This window comes from Protopterus annectens, chromosome 1.part2 (assembly GCF_019279795.1).
Source record: "Protopterus annectens isolate FY-2018-M chromosome 1.part2, PAN1.0, whole genome shotgun sequence".
NCBI lineage: Eukaryota > Metazoa > Chordata > Ceratodontiformes > Protopteridae > Protopterus > Protopterus annectens.
This window is the reverse complement of record NC_056727.1, coordinates 865690935-865718697: the sequence shown is the minus strand read 5'-3', so window position 1 is coordinate 865718697 and position 27763 is coordinate 865690935.

Sequence of the window (27763 nt, the reverse complement as noted above, 5' to 3'; positions counted from 1 at the left end):
TAAGGTTTTTGGTGTGCTTGTGTTGTGTGTGTGTTTTTCAGGAAAGGTATTTGTTTTGTTGATTGTCGGGATTTTGGTTTGTCAGGCATGTGAAATTTCGTGTTTTTGAACTTTCGTTTTTTGTCGTTTTTTTTCATGTCGGTGTTTTGGCGTGTCGGTGTTATCAGGTAGACCTATATATATATATATATATATATATATATATATATATATATATATATATATATATATATATACGCATGTGTGTGTGTGTGTGTGTATAGACAAACATAAACAAGCATAGCTAAACTCATAGTTATTAAATAAGCTATTAGCTATTTAGATGTTGAAATTAGCAAAGATTATCATAGTAGAAGATATGTAAGTATCACATACAGGAAGCCCAATTATTCCAATAGTCTCTTATATTATACTAGTAGGCATCCTGATCTTCAAAAAACTCGGACCTTTTAAGGGGCAATATGTGAGACTTGCCCAAATGATCTGTGAGGATGAAACATTTGTGAATGAAGGTAAGAAGTTGGCTTGTTTGTTATATGCTAGGGAATATCCTAATTATCTGATGCAAAATATTTTTCAAGAGGTAAAACAGAAAAGGAAAGATGGTAAATATCGACCTCTTTCTCATTTTGAACAGAACAGTAGCCTCAACAATGTTCACGTTCATCATCAAAACACTGATGAAATTGTACACTCTTTTGTTACCAATTTTACTGTGGAGCACCAAGATATTAATAGCTATTTTGAAGAAATACTGGAGCATTTTTTCTTGTTTTGATGGTATTTATGAATTACTAGGTAAACAACCTAGGGTTGTTTTCAGAAGAGGGAAAACTATTAAAAAGTATTTGAAACACAATATAGAAGTACCATATGGTATGAGTCACAGAAAAACAGGCACATTTAAATGCGGTTAGTGTTCTCAGTGTAGACATGTATTAATGACTGATAAACTGATAAAAGAGTTGTGAAAACTTCTTTCCACTGTACACATAATTCAGTGGGGTTGGTTTACATCACACAGTGTCAAGAATGCCCCTGTTTTTATGTGGGCAAGACCTAGTGATGACTAGGAGACCATATTTATGAGTACATAAAAAACACATAACTCCCTATATAAGCATATTATGATTTTTTTCACACATAAGTTTTTATTTTATTTGCAAAGACCCATGGGGGGGGGGTCCTTGGGCTGATTATATTGATGATAGAGTTATTATGGCAAATTAGTCTTAATGCACGCATGTATCATGGTCTGAATGACCAATTATCAATAGCATTTTAAGGTTAAGATTGCATATAGTGTAGTTTTTGAACAACTCTACACATTTATTTAATAACTATAAGATTAGTTATGTTTGTTTATGTTTATATGTACATATGTATGTATAGCTCTACTTCAGTAGACTGAAATTCCACTTAAATGACTTTTAAAATACCAAGATGACAAAGCCAAAATCAATAATACCAACATCCCGGAACAATGACATTTCACTCCAGGTAAGTTACCGCTTGGCCACATGGTGAATTTTTCAACTTACCCCCATGGTAGTGCAATCTTGGAGTTGGTATATTTAGTTGGGGGGTGTGGGGGCAAAGCCCTCCACCCACTAATAATATATTCCAACTCCGAGATCGCACTACAGTGGGGATATGGTTGAACGTTCAATCCCCACTGTATAGCAATCTCTGTATAGTTTGTTGAACACACTTGACATTGTGTAAACGACAAACTGATTTTCGTAAGCATACGTGCCAACAGCTTGTGTTTGCACAATTGATAGTAAACTATATATATATATATATATATATATATATATATATATATATATATATATATTTTTTTTTTTGTATGCAAACTATTTTTTATAGAAATATTTATATGATGAAATGCTTTGTGAGTGTTTTAAGGTGTGTTCTTATATGCCATGTGTGCTTAATCTTCTGATCCACCAGGTTGGTGTTACGATAAAAGCATAAGGTAGTTCAAGTTTTCCAGCTCTTCCAATTTTTCTTGTAAGGAATCATGTTTTTGTTCAATTTTTTTTTTTTTTTTTTTTTTTTTTGAGGTAGCTTGTTCAGAGGCTGCAGAATCCTGTGTTGTACAGAATAATGGAATCGGTGAGATCAGGAGGACATGATGTGGTACACTGGAGACTCATCCATATTGCTGATGACCTGAGCGCAAATAAATACATAAATATTTTCCATGAAAAAAATTAACTACACAGATAAGAGCATAGGTATTACTCTACTACAAAAAAAGATGACCAAAATCTGCTTTATAGTACAAGCACAAAATTCATTGCAACTCAGTATAAATGTAAAAAAAAAAAGAACAGTTTGTTCAAATGTTTATTTTCATATTTTTAGAAATAAAATGCTGCAACATTTTGGTTATGATTTTTCTTTGTTCATTTTTATCATTTTATAGTAGGCCTGTTTCATGTTTTAACTTTTGTTCTGTAAAAAGTTATTCCTTTAATCCTTAAATTTGAAACTTTAAGCAAATATGAATGAACTGCATATTTTGTTTTCCAGAAGAATTACCCTATTAAATCTCTGTCTTGTCTGTACACAAAGTAGCTGTGACCTTTCATATTTTTAATACTTTACTACTTTAAATCTCATTGTGGCCATTTATTATAACATGGTTCTTCAAGAGGTCTGACACTGTAGTAAAAGTAAAAATTAAAAGGCTGTCATTTGTTAACTGACTCGTTTATTCATAGTCTTTCCCAACTTTAAAAAAAAAAAACAAGTTTTCTTTCTCATTTGTTTTAGAAACACCATGCAGAAAATATTCCCCACACATCCTTATAAAAAGCCTGCCATTCATTTATCATCAGAAAATCAATATCCAGCTTTCTGTTGTAAAAGGCATGAATAAACACACCAGATGGAAATGGCATACGTAATTTTGAACAATGACAGCTAGATGCATTAAACCAGTAGTAGAATCAGTAAGTTCACAAATATATTACATTATATTTGCACTCTAGAGTCAGCCAAAAACAAATAGTGTTAGTACAAACATGTTCGGTAAAATTAAATCCAAATACATTAGAAGTAATGCATGTTTTAAATGAATAAAACTGATTCTCATTGTTTTCAGTATAAGATTTAAATTGTCATATGGAATGGCAACATCACCCTATCTAAAATATATATGTGTGTGTGTGTGTGTGTGTGTGTGTGTATATATATATATATATATATATATATATATATATAAGGTGCCGTTGTGAAATACAGTGAAGCCCTTTTGCCATTTTAGTACTAGGTAAGGCAAACCCTGTCTCTGTAGTCATTACCACTGATTTGAAATAATATTGTCAGTTTTGAGAAACATATTATACTGTTATAAAGTGTAGTGCTTCTAAAATACTTACAATCTGTGATCTTACAATTTATGTATTACTGAAATATAACTAGTCATACTTAAAGTTACTTGTCTAGACAAACCCTCCTACCAGATTGCATTTGCATATTTAAGATATCTCAAGTATGTTTGTCAGATGTGTGGAGCCAGTTTATATGCTGTCAGATGTTTAATATTGTTTGTCCTGGTCCCCTTCAATAAAAACATCACACCGAATGACATTTGATGAGCTTTATTAAACTTCCTTAAACATGATTGTTAACCAATATTCATTAATTTCAAACAAAACATAATCTAGGTGAAGATAACATCCATGTAACATTAACATAGGAGAGTGTGACCGCACTCATCCTGATCAGTAAGCAGCATCCATACCTCCACTCGCTTACTTATGAAGCAGCATACCGCCATTCACTTCAGTTACCATTTATTGAATTACCTCCAATCAAATAAGCAGCTTACCTCCACGTGCTTATTTACTTATCAAGAAGTGCAACCACTCACTTGCTTTTCCTTATCAAGCAGTGCAACCGCTCACTTGCCTTTCTCAACTTATGGAATTGAACATCTACCACCAGAGGGGGGAACAGAAGAGGGTAAAGCTGCCCCTCTTCTCCGCCCTACCCAAACTGAAAAATACCTGCAATCCCCACTAAAATGGAGGGAAGGCGAGTAGCAAGTTCACGCCAAGAAATGTGACTCCTGCTCCAGTCACACTTGCCTAAAACCCTTTAAGCCCCTCCCTACCCTTACCTCACTTCCTCCCAACCAACCCTCAATCCTATTTAACCCTATTCTCCTCTTATCCTCCTAATACCTACTACTCTGTTTATCTAACCCCACTTGAAGATGTCCCTGGACAAATCGGTCTGTTCCAAACCTCATTTGCCCCGGTCCCCTTGAATGAAAACATCACACCGGATGGCATTTACTAACCTTTATTAAACTTCTATAAACATGATTGTTAACCGATATTCATTAATTTCAACTAAAACATGATATAGGTAAAAATAACATCCATGTAACTTTAAAATAGGACAGCGTAACCCTACTCATCCTGATCAGTAAGCAGTGTCCATTCCTCCACTTGCTTACTTATGAAGCAGCGTACCACCACTCACTTCAGTTACCATTTATTGAATCACCTCCAACCAAATAAGCAGCTTACCTCCGCTTGCTTATTTTCTTATCAAGAAGTGTAGCCACTCATTTGCCTTTCCTTATCCAGCAGCCTAACCACTCACTTGCCTTTCCCAACTTATTGAATTGAACCTCCACCACCAGAGGGGGAACAGAAGATGGCAAGCCTGCCCCTCTTCTCCATCCACCAGCCTGACCAGGCTGTTCCCCCTCACTCCAACAAACTTCCAGCAACCTAACTACCTTTAAGGCATTAGGACAAACATCATTTGGTGTACCCAAAGCTCTCTAACCAAGCTGAATACGAGTCATCACCTCATAAAGACCTATCACATAACTAGCAAAAATAGCCAGTTACCAAAAACAAACCACAGATACCTCTCCTATGCTAAGGTAGCAACCATAGTCTCATAACCTAGCAAAACCAATGCGCATGAACTAAATAATCCTTACCTCACAACCAAAGAAAGTCTTGCAAGGATTCCAGGGGCATTACCAACCAAGTGGTCACCCAAACACTAAGCTCACTGCCACTAAAAACCATGCAGAGACAATTGCATACCAAGATGCCACATTGAACCCCATTTACCACCCAATGAATGTAATAATCAAATGAAATCCAATGAGATCTCTAATCCCCCAACCTTATGTAAATATGGTGGGTTTTAAGCTTCGGTGTTATGCTACTAGTCAATGTTAAGTTTGATACTATGTAAATTTGAATTAAGCTTGAATGCTATGTTACTATTCCATGTTACGTTTGGTACTATATAAATTTGAATGCTTCCGTATACACCTTATATTTTGCTTAAAATATAACTGTTTAGCTTTCTCCCTGGGCCTCCACTGAAAATGGACATGTCTCCAGTCGGACTTACCAACATGACCTACTTCTGGAAAACTCCAAAAGCATGCCTTGCTTAAACCCTCTATCACCCTCATAAACAAAGCATCCTGTTCCCAAAATATACAAACACACCCTCATTCCTACAATGCTTCCTGAAACCGGACCTATAAAATTCACTCAAGCATAAATGAAATGGTTCTTGTGGTACTCCATCTATACCCTAACCTAGTATGTAACATTACTAATACCTACCACGCCCTATGAACAATTTCAGCTTTCTATCAACAGAGCACATCATGGCCCTCTACTAACACCATAAACTAAATTGGTAACTGTCAATGCAACCCAAGAGTTCTGCCCAGTCCTGACATGCCTTACTCTACACTTACCAAACCAACCTATGAGTTCTCAACAAAATGGTTAATAATAATTAGGGAAAAGAAAAGCCTTGATAAGACAGCTGATTACAACCCAATGTGCAAATCCCCCCCATGGCTCTACCTTTGTCAGTTTTGGACCAGGGCAACCTCCACCCATGTCCTTCTTAAATAAGACCACCAGAACAGTGTATCACCAAACCTCTAAGAAGCCCAATGACCCCCAAAACAAAATATTTCTAATTACCTCCCCTTTCTCTTTCCAAGGGATATGGAAATTACCAGAATGGGATTTTAATTCTAATGGATCAATCACCTAATAATCCTGCCATCAAACCCATTATTATAATCAAGAAAGTCTTTGGCAACCAAAACCACCTTGTTAATGACATCAGTACATCATGAGCAATAAAAAGACAAAATGTATGTCAATGGCCCTCCATAAACCAATGTAAACCCTTGCAACCAACTTACTTTGATCATAAGAAAAGTCTGCCAAATTTCACACCATCAACCCACCCTTTCAGCATGAGCCACCACCCAAAATTTAGTAAATGAACCTAACCCTGTCACCAATGTAATCAAAGTACTTACAGATAAAAGCTCCTCTACCAACTGAAATGTCCCAATCAAATAACTCAACAATCCGTCCCACTAATCTCCTTACCCCTGGTGGCTGCAACACAATATGGCCAAACTAGCAACCCTTTCCATATGCTATACTTCTAAAAGCTACCCCAGAATCCTTCCATAAGCATCTAATCCTTCTAACCCAACCTAACAAGCCTCAGCTGACCGAATTAGCAAACCATACCACTGTCATATCGACCAATTAAAAGCAAACCCTATTCCCCCCAGCTTCTGGCTAATACTATTGCTCCTAACTTAAAACCAACTTCAAAATCCCACATCCCAGTTCCAGTCATCCTACCACTATTGACAAATAAGCCATGAACCAAACCCCTCCCACCCAAAAGTATGCCTCGACCCAATCCTCCAGTCACATTTGCAAACTAAAACCTTAACCTGATGTGTGACATTAATAAAACCTGCTTGAAGGGCAGATTTGTCTTCAAGAAAATAACAAAAAATACCTCCTTAGCCCTCTACAAAACAAATGGATGGGTAATCATAAATTCACCACAGAGGCTCCACCCACATCCTTCTTCAAGGACAATAGGACCCACATGGAGATAAGGATTGAACTTGGCTAGCTTGCAGGGGTCCTAGGACCATTAACCTCGAAGCTTCCTATGATCCTATGATTGTTGCGACTCCATCCCACCTGTGGAAACCCAAAACATCCCATAAACAATCTCCAGCCCAAAAATACACTGCCTCCAAACATACCTCTGCCACAACTTGCCCCTACACCACCTCAAACTACTCCCAACTCTGATGTGCCTTAATGAGCACCCAGTAAATATTGCTTGTGACCTCATCGTACACCATTCCGGCAATCAAAACGCCCACTCAAGCAGAAACCACTACCTTCAAATCCATTTCTGACTGGGCACTGACCACACCATTCTGGCAATCAAAACATCCACTCAAGCAGAAACCATTACCTTCAAATCCATTTCCGACTGGGCACTGACGACACCATTCCGGCAATCAAAACATCCACTCAAGCAGAAACCATTACTTTCAAATCCATTTCCGACTGGGCACTGACCACACCATTCCGGCAATCAAAACATCCACTCAAGCAGAAACCATTACCTTCAAATCCATTTCCAACTGGGCACTGACCACACCATTCTGGCAATCAAAACATCCACTCAAGCAGAAACCATTACCTTCAAATCTATTTCTGACTGGGCACTGACCACACCATTCTGGCAATCAAAACATCCACTCAAGCAGAAACCATTACCTTCAAATCCATTTCTGACTGGGCACTGACCACACCATTCCAGCAATCAAAACATCCACTCAAGCAGAAACCATTACCTTCAAATCCATTTCCGACTGGGCACTGACCACACCATTCCGGCAATCAAAACATCCACTCAAGCAGAAACCATTACCTTCAAATCCATTTCTGACTGGGCACTGACCACACCATTCCGGCAATCAAAACGTCCACTCAAGCAGAAACCATTACCTTCAAATCCATTTCCGACTGGGCACTGATCACACCATTCCGGCAATCAAAACTTCCACTCAAGCAGAAACCATTACCTTCAAATCCATTTCTGACTGGGCACTGACCATTGCTCACTAGATGCTCCCCCATCTTAACCTCATTGTGCACCACCCAAGTGACCACGACTCCATTGAAACAGCCTCCATAAATTTTCGAATCCCCGGCCTTCAGGTCACTATCTGTTGCCCTTTCGACCATCAGCTGGTACAAATTCTCGTCTGACACCATCTGCAAATGCACTGCAAAGCACCACCACAGCTGAAACACATATCATAACACCACCATCTACAAAGAAAAGAGAAATGTAAATCATCTGAAATACAAAGACATTGAAACACACACACACACACACACACACACACACACACACACACACACACACAGTTCACCATTATGTTAATACTGTTAATTAAACCAAATTCTGATAGCTAGCTAGCTCCTGAAAGCAGGCAACAAGTGTTCCATTGTCTAGAGAAATGAAAAGAGAGTTATGGGAAAAACTTAACCATACCTCATGTTATTTCTACCAAAGTGGAATAAGCAACTTTTAGAAAAATTGCACCCCTTTATCTGTAATCCATCTCTCCAAAGACACTAGTGAATTTCACACACTATTACATAACTGCAGCAGCTTTCAGGATCACCTAATCATTCTATAGATCACATCCTCTCATAGCCCACAAAACAACACCAGCATCAAAGAAACCACCCAGAGCCAATATACCTTCTTTGACCATCTTCCATCGCAGTGCTTTACCGATACCTTCCCCACAAATGTCCCATTCTCCTAACACTGCAGCTGCCAGCACAACCACTACCAGTGAACCAAACAGATGAGATGAAGTCCTGCTCTCTATAACCATGCTGAGATCTGAAGGCAAGTAATATCTCCTTTCCCCCTTCTTGTCAAGTTCAGATTCCCATTACCCATCTTTAAGAGAAGATTAAATTGACTAATAAAGCAGTTCTTTCAGGAAATTGTTAAATAACGGACACATTCATTACACTGGTTTCATGAGGAACAGACAAAATGAGAGAAAACGGAAAGCATTCTGCCATGAAAACAAATTCCACCCCCTACTGATGCCAAATATTGCTTTTACTGCCAGGAAGTTGCCAAAATAACAGGACTCCTCTCAACCTGCATAATCGGATGGAAACAAAGTACGAAACTCAACATCCACTATCCAAGAATTACAATCTCAATAGCCCGCCAGCAACCACTTCCAAGCAGAACAGACAAAACTAAGGATGAACTTAGCTAACCCACAAAACAGAAAACTTACTTTTTCCTCACATTTTAACCCTGCCTTTCTCCCGTAACAGTTAGGTAACAACGCACATGCTCAATGTGCAACCGTACAACAGTGTGACCCAATCCCCCCCTCCTCCACTGATAGGCCTTGCTACCACTTGAGTGGACAACATTTTTTCCTATTTTTTTGACAGAATTATGATGAATTTAATATAGTCTATTAAATAGCTTAATAAAATACTGACTATAGGACACAAGGCCATAGATGAGTATTTGAATCAACAAGTGTGAAAGTAATATGACAAGCATCAGCCAACATGCTCACTTTGATCTAAGGTTTTATGAAATATCCAGTTCCAGACCAGCAATCCACAAAGTAAGTAACTGTGGCAAACCTGGTACAGATAGCTGGCCTTCAAGCCTTCACAGACACCCGAGGGCCTACCCCACCTTTATCACCCCTCTAGACTGCACCACTTGTTACATAGCAGACAGAGAGAAAGAGAGAAAATAAATTAACATGAGACCTTGCTTAGCCCAACTCCAAATGTCCGCAATACCTCCCAAAACCCTGCTAAGAGAATCATTGATGAACCCGCACGCCAAATCTGCCCCGTCAACATCACTGCAACAGGTGGATCTGGAAAGTTCTCATTCAGTCTCTGCTGCCAGTATTTGCAGGGTATGATAATTACACTGTTGAACTTTTTTTTTTTTTGTGATACAGTCTACGAACAGCATCCACAGGCAAACCACACACCTCCCAACTGCCGGACTTTGGCAAGATGAAACGACTACCTACCGCATTCATTACGTTAGATCTAGATCATAGTGAAAGTCCGTCCAACCAGTACCCCACTGAGCATGCACGAGTCATAGCCATGACACCAAACAAGCCCATGAAAAGGCATCTACTAAACCCAAGAGACTCTGCTTATTAAATAAACAGCAGCCTGTACAATTTCCTAATGTGAAAATGTCAAACTGCTTCTACAACCTCACTCCTTCACCTTCACCTTGCAGACAGACGACAAGAAGCAAATTTTCCACAGCAAAACCACCTCTCTAGCCACATGTGCCATCCCACTCCCAAGGATCCACCTGATAGCCACCAGAGTGCAATGCTCTGTGATTCATTCCAAAATACTCACAGATGATAAACTCCGATTAGCTGGATTCATGAAGTCACACTACCAAAAATATTTGTATTGTGCACTTGCCATGCAGACCCAGAAAAGCAGCAACAATCAATGAAATGCAAGTCTATCGATGCCAACCATGCAAAACGTCACACCCAAACCTCTCCTCCAGTCACACGCAGTGACCCTCTCCCCACCCATAATTCCCATGGCTAAAGCCAACCATGCAGGTAAATAAATATTGCTTATATGTAATAAATACCTTTAACCAGGAAGTCTATAGCAAGAATCCAAATGTAGGAACAGTTAGCTGCCAAAAGATTATGAACCTCTCTGTATGACATCTGCCATGAATGTACTTATACATTCCTCTCTCACATTTCTGCACAGTTTCTTCAAGCACAATGCAAACCTTGGCCCACTCCAACAATAAATAAAACAAAGCAGAATTCTCACATCAGCCCCTACCCAACATCTCTCCTGTCTTTCCCACATCTTTTTGTTTTTATAAATCTCCATTATCTCCTCAGATTCTTCTCTTGCGACTGTAAACTGCATTTACCTTGTACCAGTACACCGACCCTAAAAGTGAATGTGTGAAAGTAAAGTATCTCAGAGTCTAGGCATTCATTTCCCTGTCATCCTTTCTAGTAAACCAGCGTACCCACCAAAATCAAGACCTTAGCACAGTCCAAGGCCTACCTGCACCCACAGGTCTTCATGGGCGTGTTAACTTGCAGTAGCAAGTTCACGCCAAAAATTGTAACTCCTATCCCAGTTATACTTGCCTAAAACCCTTTAAGCCCCTCCCTACCTTTACCTCACTTGCTTCCAACCATCCCTCCATCCTATTTAATCCTATCCTCACCTTATACTCCTAATGCCTACTAGTCTATTTAACTAACCCCACTTGAAGATGTCCCTGGACAAATCAGTCTGTTCCAAACCTCATTTATTGCTGTCACTTTTGTGTGGACATTTGGGACTGGATTTCTCCTGATGTTCAGGAGAAAGTTATAGCTAGTCACTGTCAGAGTAAATACTTCTATTTTTAAGTTTGTTTGTTTGTTTTTTATGTGAGTGTTATAAGGTGATTTAAAGAAATGTGGTCAAGTCTTATCATCTAGCTCAGTATGAAGTGTATGCAATGGATTCAAGGCAGCTTTGTTTATGCCTTAGAAGGTGTAAGCATTTTCCTACTTTATGGTCCACCTAGACATGACAATATTATATTACAAAAGATGTTTCCACTTTACTTGAACTTTATTGTTTTATTGATTAATGCAGTAATAAGAGTTAACAAATATTATCAATATTATTGCATAAAAACAGGAATTTGTCTTTCAACAAAAAAAATATCTTATTGAATATAATTTTGTCATCTGTGGTTTTCCAAAGTAGTAATTTCTCAGTGATTTATGCATTGTTTGACTTTCCTGTGCAGTTAGAATTCATGTGATCACTGTAAAAAAAAGGCTAAATCAAATATTGCAAGCAGCCTAAAAATGCAAACAAATGTTACCATATTTCAGAATTTTCCATTAAATGTAATAGCTCAAAAGAAAACACCTTCATCTGTCAAAAATACCATGGCAGCAAGGCATTTTCATTTCTGTTTATTTTTTTCCCAGTTAGGCTAGTGGCTGAGTAAATAAACATGCAGATTTCCTTTAACATACAGCAGGTAAAAACGTATGCCTCTTAACCCCTACATAAATTGACCGAAGAATCCTTTCTTGAATTACGAAAATGTCACCTCAGACTATTTATTTTTTCCATTTTTTTTTTGCTTTCTTTTTAAATTATTTAATTATTTAATTTTAACACAATCCACTGCAACAGTTTAATTAATCCATATGACAGCAGTAGGCAGGGAATAATCTGTCATATAAGGAGTTTCTGTTTTTTATTTGCTATTATAGTGCTATTATGCTTTTAAAAATGAGTGGCATTAACCAGCACATAAAATGAAAGACTTTGATAAAAAATTTAAAACCATAATTTCATTTTATATGTTTATACAAAAAGTAATTTATAGACTAAGCTCAATAAACAGTCTTTCACAAGAGCACAGTTACTACAATTCACTATCAAACAAATTCAAAAAAGTCTATGTTCCATTCGAAAAGGGCATTCATTTTATTGGTGAAATTCATAATAAGCTGCATGAATTAATTAAAAAGAGTGCTATTCTGGCAGGAAATTGCAACATATCAGAACATGTTGGCATTTTGCAGAAAGAATTCTTAATGCAGACTTTAAATCTAACTAAACATGTTGACATCTGGTACATATGCAAATGAAATGCGTATATAATCTATATAAATAAGTAGTGAAATAAAATGTTTTATGGTTTCTATTTCTTCATTTGTAGCTTACCTCCTAGATAGGTTGTCTTTTTCTGTTTTACTTAGGAATTGTCATATGATATCTGAGTAACTCTGTCAATGATGTGTATTGTTAAGTACTATAATAATGCCTCCTATTAACATGCAATCCTAAAACTACTTTATTAAAGTTTTTATGTAACAGTTGGGGAATTTTCACCTTCAGGTCCACTCTGAATAAAGTTTGCTCTCAACAGAGCTAGCTTAGTTAAAACAACATAAACAAACAGACCAACAGACAGATAAACAAGCAAATAACTAGAGCCAGATCCAGTAAGCAAAAGTAATTTAGCCATTGTAGGTTTGTTTGTGTTTTTCGGCTTTTCCCGGTTAGGGGTCACCACAGCGGAACTCCGGTCCACTAATGATTGGCAGTTGATTTTTACATACCGGCTTGCCAGGCCTGACGCACAACCTTCAACGAAGGTATGCCCATTCATGCATGTTTCCACGCAGAAGACGCTCTAGCTGAGAATTGAACCGGACAGCGTCTTACTGTGAGGCAACAATGCTACCGCAACACCACCACCGTGTGATAATTTAGCCATTGTAGGTAACTCAGGTAAATGTTAAACTACTCAGTTGTTGATTTTTTTCTGTATACTCATGGACTTGTAGATACCTGAAGACATACTAGGAGTTGGGCTATTCTTTCTTTTAACATCCTGCTGATTTTGTTTGGCTATTCTTTCATTTATCATCCTGTTGGTTTTGTTTGGCTATTCAAAAAATACTGTGCCTTGCTATGATTGCCAGTTTTGTCCCTATATAAGTAAGAACAATGTTTTTGTATACCCTAATACAAGTAAGACATTTTATTTTCACACATTTGCCACTTGTATAACCAAGAATGTGGTTTAATTAGCCACCTGTGAAAAATGTACTTTATTTTATGCTGGAAAAAAAAAACAGGATGTTAAAAGAAAGAATAGCCCAACACCTATCTGACATATGTAGGGAAGTACCGAGTAACGCCTTAGTTAAACAGCTCATAAGTTCAGATAAGATGCATAGTTTGACATTTAGGGTTATAAAAAACAATATGTCTGAGGAAGTATCCAGGAAGGATACGAAAGCACTTACTGCATTAAAATTTTCCAGTTCCTAAGTAGCCATGGTGTGTTTTCTCTCACTTTAAAACTTTTATTGAATTTGAATTGAATCTTATGTCATGTGATTTTATCGATTATGTAAGGAATTAATGTGTTTTGCCTGATGAAGCATTTTTATGCAAAAGTCTAATACTTGCAGTGATAATAATAGTTTTATAGTTAAGTTTGACCACTAGTGGCTCCAGATACTTTGTATTGTTCATATTATGCTTTGGTACATCTGGCTTTATTGCTCAGTGTTTTATATATAGATATATATATATATATATATATATATGTATATATATATATATATATATATATATATATATGTATGTATATTTGGAGGCAGATAACTAGAGCTAGATCCTGTATGCAAAAGTAATTTAGGCACTGTAGGTAACTCAGGTAAATGTTATATTACTCAGTTCCTATTTTTTTTTCTTTATGCTCATGGGCTGTAGATACCTGATGACACATTAATCCTGATTTTCCATTAAGTCCTTTAGTTTATGGTTTTATACCTGTAAAACAAAGTAAAAGACATCCAGCTATTATATTCAAGATGCATAGCATGATTATATTGAAATTAAACATGAAACAGAAAAAAAATAGTTGTTTCCTAATGCTACGTAACCATTGTTATTGGTGCAAAACATTTAAAACCTCTGTGGCAGAAATATTTCAGGCTTACTCTTTTCATTGTAAGAATCAAAAACACAATGCAATAACATATTTACAAGAGCAACTATCAATACACTAAGTGTCATTAAGGGTTAATTGCAGAATTAAAATTGCAGTACCAGAATGCATATTATGGAAGAACTGTAAGGACATAATGCAGCTTCCAGTAGGTCATGTAGAAAAACCGTGCATTTAAACAATGAGATAGATGCTTTGCTCTATACCATTGAATTATGGGAAATAGACATTCCACATATCCTGACAATCAGGTTGTTATAGATCCTTATCTCATTATACACTATGGCTCTAATCATTTTTATGATACATTTTACTCATGCCATGCTGAAAATATCAACATCCAAGTCTTCACTGATTTTTCAGTTTTCTGCTACATTAAATACTAATATTATTAAAAATATAAGTTGTTTTCCTATCTTCAGAGTGTCAGACCTTCGTGTATTACTTAAACATTTTTATAAAATATGTATAGATGCAATAGCTTCCTACTATATAAATTAATCTTAAATATGTCATAGCTGAATTTGATAACATTTCCTATTAATGCTCTTTTATGGACAGCAAAACTTCATAAAGACACTTCACCTGTACATAGTTCCCACTGTACTGCTTTATTGAGTATTAATTCCAAAATTTGTGCAAAACTTTACAGTTTTATACAACCACACTTCAGTCAAATGACCACCTCATTTAATTTGTATTTCTGGCAAACAGATATATTTTTTCATCTTTCCTGTATTCTCAAAGCTACAGTTCTTTAGCTGGAGCAGAGCTCATATCAGATGCATATGCAGCATTTGATAAGCTAGGCAGGCAATAAATGATTGTTATTAAAAAAAAAAAAAATCATCCAGTAATTTAAGCACAGTTATAGAAGTCCTGTTCAAATGTGATCTGTAATATATTTCTTTAAATGGCTGTGTTTCAAAAATTAAATTTCAATAGCAGGTGTTTAGTGCAGATTTCACCTGCCATCTCTGTTATCCACTTTAGTTATTTTGTCAGTTCACTCCAGTTTTATGTTATTTTCACGCAAACAGGATATTCATCCAATAAAAAGTGAATATCACTTATTAAATATGTATGTATTACTTTTAATTACAAATATACACAGTTCAGTTTCTAGTTTTTCTGAGTTTGCTGAAGAGGTCAATAAGACGACTGTTTATAAGATCAACATTTCAGAAACATAAGTAATGTTACGAAGAAAACAATAACCCATTCATACATTTTTACCATAGCTAAAGTCTACAAAGCATATTGTATAGAAGTAATTATACAATCTTTTCTATGACTGGGGATAGAGCACTGAAGGGGATGATAAGAAAATATATGGCATAATTTAAAAAAAATCTTTTTATTTCTTGCCTGAAAGAATAAACTTTAAAAAAAATAAAGATACTTAACATTTTAGACTTTTTTTATTTAAAATTCTATTGTACCACAAATAATTATCTGGCACAGCAAATTTAAGAGTCTAGACAAAATTTATTTGATAAGAAGCTATCCCTTGTATAGCTCTGCAACTACTTACTTTATCTAAAGGAAATGTTGGTTTCACTGTATCTGATCCTAAATATATACATTTGCTGAACTCTGATTGGCATATTACATTTCCTCTGTTTTTTTCTGTTTGGTATTACAATAACTGACAAACCATACTGTGTACACAGCAAAACAGAATGCCTTGCACCACTCCCATTAATACATGGACAAAGATTAAACAGTCTTTGTAAGTGCAGAAAAAGATATGACATTTCCTTGGCAAGGCTAATAGTCCAAACAACATAATATCTACAGCAAAAAACACAAAATGTCACCAAAACTGAAACTATATTAGTGCAGGGTTTATGCCCTTTCCCTACTGTTGTGTAACCTTAGAGTTGGTATATATAATTAGCAGGGGATGGGGGTGCTGGCAGGTTTGCCCCTGCAAAAAATATCGTGTTGAATGTGGTTAGATTTTGACAACATTTTGTGTTTAGAAATTTTTCTAGTGACATTTTTGCTGTTGATATTATGCCGTTTATGTTATTTGGGGATCCATAAGGATCCCCGAACGGCAACATCACCGAAACAGATTCGTCCGGACATAATTGCATGACTTTTCACCGAAGAAGCACTTTTGCATAAGTATGCCTGTTAACAGAGATTGCACTATAGTGGGGATAAGGGAAAATTCCATTTTTGATCTCAGAGTGAAAGAATATTAAAGGGGGGTGGGGGGTGAAGGGGGCTTGCCAAAAAAAAAAAAGGTATTTTAACACACTTTAATGAAAGCGCTTATTCGTTGAAAGCACTTTCATTAAAGTATGTTCAATGATTGTGGATTCAGACTATTGAACTTTCGTTCAATAGTCCTAGATCCGTTTTTTGACGTATTTGTGTATAGCCGTATATATATGAGCATGTATCATCTCATCGAAGATAGCTTTAACTGAAAGAAAAAAATGGTAGACTAAAAAGACTGAATCTACTTTGGACTGAAAAGTCATATTAGTTCTAATGCAAATGTTCTTGGATACCTGTATGTATCCATAGTGTAGAAATTATATGCTTTTGCTTAGCATATCTAAGGGGTAGAATCGATACAGTTATGGTATAAGCATATTTAAATGATGGAGAATAGTTAATATTTAATTTTTCTTTGTACAACATTTCTGGTGAAACTTAATATTTTTATCAGATCATATCTACAGTAACTTTGGCATTTTAATTGGATTTTAATGCTTTTATGTCGCCGATTGTTCTGAATTATGTTTTTATCTTCTCTGCATTTATATACTTCCTAAATTCGACAGGTGTTACTAACTTTGCCTGAGTGTATAATGTTTAAATTGCATACATTCACAGGTTCATATATAAGCACTAGTCAGTAAGTCTGGTGGACCATTACAAGTCTTGGAATAAGCCAGATTCAAACATTCTCCCCCACCACAAGCAGGGCAGTACAACATAGTTCAGGCAAGAATTTCATACGAAACATCCAATTATCTAGGTACAACTCTGACTGACTTGTAACAAAAATTTGCTCCAGTGGTGAGGAATATGGGAAGTATATTAGGTCTCTTCTTTGAACACATAGTAACTGACACATAATAATCGTCACATATGCAATGAATGCTATAAACTGTGAATGGCCACATCCGCAAATTCTTTCCTCTGGGAAAAAATTCAGTTGGACATTATCAGGAATTGCACTTTTCTTCAATGTAGAGCGATCTGGGAGTTGGTATATTTAGTTAGGGGGTGTGGGAGGGCGAAGCCCCCCCCTTGATTAGTGTTTTAAAGTTTGTTTTTTAATTTACAGCCACGTGAATCTTTTCCCGAGGAAAAAAAATTGCTGACTTGGCCATTCGCAGTTTACAGCGTTCGCTGTATATGTGTCGATTATTATGTGTTCGAAGAAGAGACTCTTTGATCACATAATATAGACGTGGATCATGCTGGGATATGAATCTATCATCAGGAACACAGTAGTTACAGAAACACAGGCTTTAATGAAGCTTTCGGGCTCTCAACCCTTCATCAGCATATAACATTATACATTTCAATCCATTTAAATAGAGGAAACAGTTAAAATCACATGATCAAACCAGCCAATAAAACATACTAAAAGGAAGAAGGAAACAAATACATCAAATTCTGTAGGGAAATATGAAACCATCATGGTAATATACTTAAGGTTGTTATACTACAAAATTAATTATGTATTATAAATTACTCATTTTTCACTAATACTGGTTTAATAGTAGAAGTACCATTCAAACCAGGTAAAGTGTCAGCTTGTAATCTTATTATCCATTCTAGCTCTCTCATATCTAAAAAGTTGTTAATATCACCCTCACACCCACTTGCACTACATCTATACATCTAAACTTAAAAGTGTGGTTGCTGAATTCATATATATGCTTAAATAAAGCATTTGTCTGTATTTGTCTATTTATCTCTGATTTATGTTCGATTATACGGTCTTTGAGCCTTAGTCTTTCCTACATAAAAAGCCTGGCATTGCATGCAGGTGGCGAGGTAGACTAATTTCATAGTATTACAATTAGCACTACAGTAAAATTGAAATTTTTTATGTGTGACAGGATGTTTAAAGGTACTATCTGTATCTAAAATGTCATTGCAACAGCTACAATTGTAACATTTATAAGTCCCTATCTTACTATGTATGGTATTATGTTGTTCCACAAAATCTTTATAGCACAACATATTCTTTAAGCTTTGACTATTCCTATAGGAAAAGCTGGGTTTGGGGCCCACTATTGAGCTGAATTCAGGCATTGCCATTAAAATTGGCCAATTTTTCTTGATTATTTCACATATTTGGTTAGAGTGGCCAGAGTATGTGGTAATGTATCTCAGAGTATTTTCTTTCTTTTTATTAAAACTATAATTAACATCTATCTCGTCATCTATGAAAATGGGTTTATAATCAGTTTTTCTGCCCTCTGTTGTTATTTTAATAGTTTTATCAATAATACTTTCAGCATATCCACTTCTCAAAAACTCTGTTTTCATATTTGCTATTTCATTAATGTATATTTGTTCATCTGTTGTTAATCTACTTATTCTTATAAACTGTGATTTCATTATACTTTTAAATACATGTGAAGGATGCATACTAGTACTATCCAAATATCTTATTGTATGCACGTCTTTCTTATGTACCATGGTTTGTATCATGTTGTTCTTTTTATATAACTTTACATCCAGAAATATCATTTCATCTGGTGAGAAGCAATTTTAAATTTAAAAAAATTTGTAGTGTTATTAATGTATGTCGTGAAAGAATGAAGTTCTTCTAACGTGCCATCCCATACGAAGAAACAATCATCTATGAATCTTGCATAACTTTTACATGTACATTCAGTGCATTTTTATTACTTAAAATAAATTCCTTCTCCCAATGGAAAAGTACTAGATTAAGTATTTGCCACAGAAGTACCCATGGCTACTCCAGTTAATTGTTTATATGGAGTACCATCAAAATAAAAATATTATTAGTTAGTACCAAATGAAGAAGAAAGCATATATTTTCCACTTCACGAGATTGCTTAGTCGTGTTAGACAGTAAGAACCTTCTAATTGCCTCTATGCCATAATCTATCGGAGTAACCGTTAATAACGATTCCACATCCAATGTTACAAAAATATAGTCATATTTTATACCATATACTAAGATTCTTCAAGAAGTGTGAGCTGTCTTTTATTATGCTACCACATTTAGGTAATAACTCAGATAGTACATTCTGTAAATATTTAGATATAGTTTCAGTTATCCACCCCTTACCTGAGACTATAGGTCTCAATGGTGGTTGCTCTAAAGATTTGTGTATCTTTGGAATTCCATATATTTGTGGAATTTTAGGGCATGGGGTGGAGAAATAATTAAACACATCTATTGAAATATCATTGTTTAACTGCATGTCATAAATAGCCATGTTCACCTGTGTAATACAGTTTTCACATCAGAAAAAGTAATCTTTTTAAAAGTATCAGTATCAGATAAGAATGCAGTAAATTCATTCATATAATAAGTTCTGTCCATTAAGACTATTGCCCCACCCTTATCTGCTTGCTTTATAATTATGTCTTTCTCATTCTTTAAATATTTAAGGGCTTGATATTCTTTAAAAGAAAGATTATAGTTCCTTTTTGTTGTGTCACATTTAGAAAACATAGTTCTTAATTCAAGTTCAACAATATTTATAAATGCCAGAATAACCGGAGACAACTGAGGAATAAATAAACTTGATTTTCTACATACAGCACTATTTTGAACTGAATTTTAAATATAAATTTTAACATCAAGCTTCTAGCAAACAGTTTTAAGTCTATAATGGCACTTACAACATTATCCATAGCAAAGGGAATAAATTTCAAGCCTTTGCTTAGTACTAATAGCTGCTCTTGTGAAAGAATCCTTTTGTTAAATTTAAAGTACCTTGTTTTATTATTGCAGTCTCTCTTATCTTTGTTGCTTTTCTTTGGACTGCTGTACTTCCTCTTGCCCCTTGAGTTTGAGGCGATTTCCCCTGTCAGATATCAAGTTGTTTTCTGTGTTTATTTTTTTCACAGAAACCCTTTCTGGTTGTTAAAGATGAAATTTCCGTCTGCCTCTTTCCTTTGACATCACGCAATTGCTCTGGTGGTGTTGGTGTCTTAGGTAAATCCAAAGTTACATTTTCTGTTGCTGAAGTTAAAAGGACTTCTACGTTGGTTTCCACTGGTCATTGGCTTGCTTCTTTCTCATTAGCTTTCTCAGCTCCACACTGAGAAGGCATTGCGCTGATTGGTCGGGATGTGATTAGATGTGCCAGGGAGCGTAAATTCATCTAGATGGTCTAACAGCTTAGCAGTATTCATAGAATGAGAGTTACGCTGAGGTTGTTGTTTATAATTAACTGATTTTGATGGATATTTAAAGTCAGAAATATGACCGTTTATAATCTTCAATATCTCGCTGTAATTTACGTTTTGATCTCCAGCCTATTATCCAGTAATTGCATTTTTTCTATGAAAACTTGATAAGCATTGTGTGAGGTATCATTTTTAAGTATTAACAAGACTTCTTTATCACATTGCTCTATTTCCTGCAATAAAGTTTCCTCTGTCTCTTCAAAATAATTGTTCATAAGCTTCATATAACTTGCACTCAATTCTAAATTAAGCTGTTGCCATTTCACTAAAAGTTCCTCATAGGTATTACCATACGAGGGCATTTTAAGTACACGCAGTCCTCTAGGCACAATGCCTAGTTCAAGGTAGGCTAAGAAGCTAAGCCTCTGCCATTGCAGCTGTTTATAGCTACTAACCTTCTTTTCTAGTGTATTAATCAACGCAGTTAGTTTCGTTGTATCTTCAGCTACCAGAGTCTTGTGAGAGTTAGCATCAGGTAACTGGTTGTGCAATAATGGATTATTCACCTTTGTTAAGAGTCTCTTAATAGACAGAGCCATTCTCCAAAGAAAAGGATGAAAAATAAGGCAGCTGGTTTGAATTCCTCTTATCAGCGTTATCTGTAGCACTTGTAGTGAATATAGTTAATCGAACTGAACACGTAGATAGAACAAAATCTCAGATTCACATCAAATTCTGTAGGGAAATATGTGCGAGTCCCTTTATTCTGGTTTAATAGTAGAAGTACCATTCAAACCAGCAACCACACTTTTAAGTTTAGATGTATAGATGTAGTGCAAGTGGGTGTGAGGGGGGGTGATATTAACAACTTTTTAGATATGAGAGAGCTAGAATGGATAATAAGATTACAAGCTGACACTTTACCTGGTTTGAATGGTACTTCTACTATTAAACCAGTATTAGTGAAGCGCCAAATGAGTAATTTATAATACATAATTAATTTTGTAGTATAACAACCTTAAGTATATTACCATGATGGTTTTTAGAATAAAGGGACTCGCACATATTTCCCTACAGAATTTGATGTATTTGTTTCCTTCTTCCTTTTAGTATGTTTTATTGGCTGGTTTGATCATGTGATTTTAACTGTTTCCTCTATTTAAATGGATTGAAATGTATAATGTTATATGCTGATGAAGGGTTGAGAGCCCGAAAGCTTCATTAAAGCCTGTGTTTCTGTAACTACTGTGTTCCTGCTGAGATTTTGTTCTATCTACGTGTTCATATGAATCTATCATGCCAATTTTTTTTTATTCAACTGCTGATGAAGGTCCAGTTTCTTTAACTTCTTATCTGAGGAACCAGTTGTTCTGTTAAGGAATAGAAAGTCAAAGAGGAATGGATCTTTCATGGCTTAACAAATTAAACACAAATGTGACTTTCCAAGTCTATGAGAAACTGAGCATAGACAGAAGACTGCCAGTCTGCCTTCATAGTGGATGTTGAGGCCACTGATATTTTTAGTTAGGAACCTCTGAGGTCCCTCAAGTTGAGTAATAGGTTTAGATGAGTATGCTACCTAAAATCAGTAATCAATGTTTTTAATTTTCTCATTATATTTTGTGCAGATATAGCTTGTCTTGTCAATACAATTATTTAAGTAGTTGTACAAGTCAGAGGCATAGGCAGGGCTTTTGCAATGGTATCCATTGGAGGAAAATTACATCAGAAAGAATGTTTTATTTGATTTTATTTGTGTTTGTTTTCCAGGGTAGAGCACTGATCTCCATAGCCCTTTTTCAGACTCAGCCCAGGAGTGGTATCTGATTACGTCACTTGCTCAGAGTCACACAGTTAGGCAGAAGAGGCTGCGGGAATCAAACCTTGCACTTCTGGGCCACAGGAAAGAGCTTGTTAACAGTTCCATAATCCTCTGACCCAACTTGCAGACAGTTTGCTTTTGGGAAGTTCCTAACTAGTTTTAAAGGGAAAAAAATCAGGGATTAACTCTTGATTTAATAAGAGAATATGAAACATATATAGAATTATGCAAGAAACGGACATATTTGTGAGAATAATATCAAGAGTATAGGAGTCTCTGGTATGATAGTTAAATAATTCTCCAATGAACTTAGCATGCATAATGTTAAGGAAGCAATGGGCATAGAGACCACTTTCAGTGTAGGTCTGCGAGTTTAGTGTAGAATAGTTGAATTCCCCCAGCCGAACAGTGTTGGATGTAATGGGGATTTCAGCTAAGGTGTTTAGATAGCTACCATGCTGAAAAGGTGATATAGAGGATGCTCTGTTGCCAGCCATGAAATGGGAATTAATCTTGTGTAGGGTGATGTGATATCTAGGTCAAATTTGGTGTCCCACAGAATCTGTTATGAGGTGAAGATATCCTTGACAAATGCTAGTATGCAAACTAAATTTAAATTTCTATATACTTAGTGATGTGAATATCACAAATGTTTTGAAGCTTGTTTAACCTTTTACTTTTAATCCACCCTTGAACCACACTTTAAAAGTGTTTGAAATGTTGTGTGAGGGAGACATTAAAAATTATTAAGTAATAAGATAACTGCAGACAGGTAGTTTTATAATTTGACATCAAATAAAATAAACTGCTTTGAGTAAAATTAGAGGAAATAAAGGTCTTAAAATCATGAAGGCCAATAAATGGGGGTGGGTTAGTCTTAATGGACCAAGAAACAGTGGTGTTATTTTATCTTGATGAATTTGGCTATACAAGATTTTTATTTCTTCATTTTTTGGTGTTTTCTCAAAATGGTGGTTTTGGTGTAAATACTAATATCTACCCCACAGTTATGATAACCACCAAACCCAGGAATAGACGGATACTGTTTTAAAGCCATGTCTCTGGAGCTAGGCACATATGAATGTTTTCAAGTTGCAGGATAGCCTCAAGTTCTAGTGTCTTTTTTATTTATTTCTAATCCTGGCATTAAGTAGGGCCACTTTAATGTGTTCCAAATAAGGATTTACTACGTTGGAATGTCCTTGAGATGGACTCTGCCTAAAAATGGCAGCATAGACTTTAGCCTAAATGGAAAAACTTTGGTAGGAGATGTGCAGATCATCCCTGGCAAGACAAGATGTCTTGCCACAGCCATCTTGTCCCAAGCTGGCACATACTAGATTCTCCTAGAATAACGCTATCAACATTGACAATTATTAAAGCCAATTATCTTGTCTCTGAAATGTTAGCATCATTCTAGATGATGACAAAATACCAGTCAAAACCACAGCCTTTTCTGCCTCAGACAAATTCATAGCAAGATCAATCATATTCTATTTTATGTTCTTCTAAGTGGACTGCTAATCTCATTCACCCCAACAGGGGCCACAATTCAGGTCATAATCGTAGTTGTCAGGCTGGAGGATTCTAAGATATCTTGTTATGTTCTGGATCTTGGCTCCAGCAAAACATCTAGGCATCCTAGTATAATCCAGCCTGGTGAAGGTGCTGTCTGTATGCTTGGTAGTAGAGTCACCTATTACAAATGCACTACTCTGGGTAGCTGCAGTGTCAGTGGGCTTACAAGTGTGTATACCAGTTGAGCTTGTGCAGAGCAAAGCTGACCATGTTGCTGTGAGATATAATGGTTGAGGTTTCTTTGATATTAGCCTGGGAGGGTTAGGCAGTGTTCCAGTACTAACCTCAGCATAAGTTGGGTTAATGGAATTGCATTGTGCTTTGCATATATGTCTTTTGTACTTACTGAATGTTTTTGAGGTGAGAAGGTGGTCCCCCAAGTTCAGCAAATACTTATATCTCTCATACATTGAATTAGTGATAAAGATTTTTCAGAAAGCCTGAGGCAGTTGCTACACTTCCCAAAATTCCTAACAAACAAACAGACAAGCACACAAAAAATCATAGTGCTATCAGGGTGGATATACAAGGATCAAAAGCTGACATGCGTTGTATAATAACCAGCGCAGAGGATGGGGTCTGAAAAAATTGCATAAATTAATAACAGTAAAGGCTTACAGTTTCTGCAATGAATAAATAATATATTTTACCTTAAATGTAGTTTAGACATAAAGTCAGAAACATAATAGCGTGAAAGATAAAAACAAACACATTGATCTTCAGTCCTAACAATGTCAACTTCCTAGAAGGCCACAGTCTCTCATCCACCCATGGGACCCTTTGCACAGACTCTATAAAGTTTCACCATCCACTACTGCAAGCCAATTCCTCCCTACAGTACTTTAATAATCATCAAGTGTGAACTGGATGATGTTAAAAACACTGAAAGTCCCAAATGTTGAAATCCTGGGGATGCTTCTCCATGTCTGCAAACATTCATACATTTTAAATTATTTTAACTTTACTCCATGATTGTAATGCTGTGGACTTATATATATATATATATATATATATATATATATATATGTATATATGTGTGTGTGTGTGTGTGTGTGTGTGTGTATATGTACAGTATATGTATGTATATATATATATATATATATACATTATATATACGTATATATATATAAATATATATATATATATATATATATATATATATATATATATATATATATATATATATATATATATATATATATATGAGTTACCTTTAGTCTCCCAACAGACCACTTCCCCGACACTCATTCCACCGTCACGTCAAATCACTGACATTCCCAAAGCTGATGTTACCTGTGCGGTAAGTAAACAATTGGCCATCTACTTGAACTTTGCCCCTTACCCCTGTGGAAGTGCATTCTTGGAGTTGGTATATTTAGTAAGGTGGGGTGGCTTTGGGGAGTGAAGCCCCCCACATCAGTGGGTCAGTTTTTTCAGGTAGTTTAGTCCATTGGGATCTCCAACTATTTACTAACTGTGCAGATAACATTGGGTTTGGGAATGTCGGTGATTTGATGTGTCGGTGGAATGATTGTCTGGGAAGTGGTCTGTTGGGAAACTAAAGGTAACCCATATATATATATATATATATATATATATATATATATATATATATATATATATATATATATATATATATATATATATATATGTATATATATATATATATATGTATATATATATATATATATATATATATATATATATATATATATATATGGTTTCACTTCATATACTCAAAATGCTGAAATCTCAAATTTCAGCATTTCAAGTACATAAAGCTGAAACCATCAGAACATCGAAACCCCACAAAGCCAAAATCACAAACCCGAATATACATACACTACACCACACACAATCCACAACACCTACACCACAAAAATCATAAACACAACAAAACAGCACACATACACATACCTACTCTACACCCCCCTACTTATATATACTAACTCCGAAATCACACAGAGAAAGTAAAACCTCAAACACACACATTCTACAATCCCTCGCACACACACACACACACACACACACACACAGACACACACACACACACACACACACACACACACACACACACACACCACACATCAGTTACAAGAACGCTCACATACACTCACTCACTTAAAAGTCTGAACACAAACATTCCAAACAAACACTTCCTGTAATGTCACTTAATAAGGGCGGCTTCGACATATTCACATTCGCGGTTATGCACTTTTGCTTTTCTAAAGTTTTGGCTTCATGCACTTGAAATGCTGAAATTCGAGATTTCAGCATTTCTAGTATATGAAGTGAAACTATATATATATATATATATATATATATATATATATATATATACACATACATATATGTTTGTATATAGTGGGTAGGGTGGAGGAAGAGGGCTTGTCACCCTACAAATTTGTTTTTCACGTTTACATGAAAATGAAGTGTTAACTTCTTTAATTTTGATAAAGCTTTGTGGAATTGGTACTAGGTGAAATGTAGGCAAACTCCCTTTACTAGCTTCTCTAACACATTTATAGCAGTTGTTAAAAAAAAAAAAAAAAAAACTCTGTCGTAGGTTCAGTAAGAAAAAGGGACCACCATCTTTAAAGTGGGAATTAAAGTACAGGCTAGTTCCATGCTATTGCTTTCCATTTATCTAAAAGTACTATTTATTTATTTATTTTTTTGTTTAGTTTTAACACTTGAAAGTTTTGTTGGAGCAAGTAATAATGTAAGGAAGTTCCTGTGAAACATATTAGTTAAGTGCTTTTGAGTTCTGTTTTACAAGATTGAACTATGAATCTGTAGTCTTTCCAGCAGAGAGTCTAACAAATAGACAATTCACACATACACATATATACACACACGCACGGACACACACACACACACACGCACGCACACACACGCACACACGCGCACGCACACATGCACGCATGCACGCACACACACACACACACCTGCATCTACAGTACTATAATATAACTCTTTCATACATTTTAAGAAGAAGCTAATATGTTCTTGGGAAGTATTAAATCGAATTGTTTGATTTACCATCTGAAGATCTTTTTTGCCCAAGTCAAATTTTGGAAACAAGTGTTGCATACGCATATATCAATTTGTAATGATTATAGAAAATGTATTTGTTTTGGAAATGTTACAAGACTGCACTTTCAAGAAAATAGTATATTATTTACTAATTCCTGAAGCTGCTTAATTGATAATTCTATCTTTCGAATGTACATTTTTACTTTGGAAAATTATAAATTTTTTTTATTTTGAAAAGATAATACAAAAGAAGGAATTAATCCAAAAAGGAAGTTCTCCTTAGATTATTTTCTTCCAAATGTCTAGAACATAAGGTTTATTTACTGTTATGGTTAAGGTTCAAAGAAATGCTTTTGGAGTGTTTTTCCCAGGCCTCTGCTGAAAATTGGCTTTGTTCCAAGTCGGACTTTCCCAGTAAACAAATATTAAATGTTAAAATATATATATATATATATATATATATATATATATATATATTTCTTATATCCA